Source organism: Hemibagrus wyckioides, linkage group LG05 (genome assembly GCF_019097595.1).
Source record: "Hemibagrus wyckioides isolate EC202008001 linkage group LG05, SWU_Hwy_1.0, whole genome shotgun sequence".
Lineage (NCBI taxonomy): Eukaryota > Metazoa > Chordata > Actinopteri > Siluriformes > Bagridae > Hemibagrus > Hemibagrus wyckioides.
Window position 1 is genome coordinate 1089012 of NC_080714.1, and position 247 is coordinate 1089258.

Below are 247 nucleotides of genomic sequence, written 5' to 3' on the forward strand. Positions count from 1 at the left end.
CCTCAGCCTCAACAAAACAACTGGATTCTGTCAGAAATGTGTAATAACTCAAGTGTGGAAAGTTTATTGCAGTATTATAAAAACATGTTCTACATTTATAGATAGATTTGTGTGAATTATACAGAAACATGTTTTTATTTATTTTTAAAAAGATGTTAATAATTTAGCTTCGTCGCTCTTTATGTATGGCTTTGCTCCGTCAGCGCTGTGACCTCAACCCGATTGGCTGCTTCCTCTGTAGTCCCTG